Source organism: Arachis duranensis, chromosome 9 (genome assembly GCF_000817695.3).
Source record: "Arachis duranensis cultivar V14167 chromosome 9, aradu.V14167.gnm2.J7QH, whole genome shotgun sequence".
Classification (NCBI taxonomy): domain Eukaryota; kingdom Viridiplantae; phylum Streptophyta; class Magnoliopsida; order Fabales; family Fabaceae; genus Arachis; species Arachis duranensis.
The window spans coordinates 42,242,981-42,243,667 of NC_029780.3; positions in this window are offsets into that span (position 1 = coordinate 42,242,981).

Consider the following 687-nt stretch of genomic DNA (forward strand, 5'->3'; position numbering starts at 1 on the left):
TTGAGCAAAACTCTGAAAAAGGCTGACAAAAGGACTGCTGATGCTATTGGAATCTGACCTCCCTGCACTCGAAATGGATTTTCTGGAGCTACAGAACTCCAAATGGCGCGCTCTCAATGGAGTTGGAAGTAGACATCCAGGGCTTTTCAGAAATATATAATAGTCCATACTTTATTCGGAAATTGACGACGTAACATGGCGTTGAACGCCAAGTACATGCTGCTGTCTGGAGTTAAACGCCAGAAACACGTCATGATCCGGAGTTGAACACCCAAAACACGTTATAACTTGGAGTTCAACTCCAAGAGAAGCCTCAGCTCGTGGATAGATCAAGCTCAGCCCAAGCATACACTCAGCTCGTGGATTAATCAAGCTCAGCCCAAGCATATACCAAGTGGGCCCCGGAAGTGGATTTATACATCAATTACTTACTCATGTAAACCCTAGTAGCTAGTCTAGTATAAATAGGATAAGTTACTATTGTATTAGACATCTTTTGACAGTTTAATATTTTGACTTCTTAGTCTTTGATCATTCGGTCTTTTGATCATTCAGGGGGCTGGCCATTCCGCCATGCTTGAACCTTTCACTTATGTATTTTAAATAGTGGAGTTTCTGCACACCATAGATTAAGGGTGTGGAGCTCTGTTGTACCTCAAGTTTCAATACAATTACTATTACTTTCTA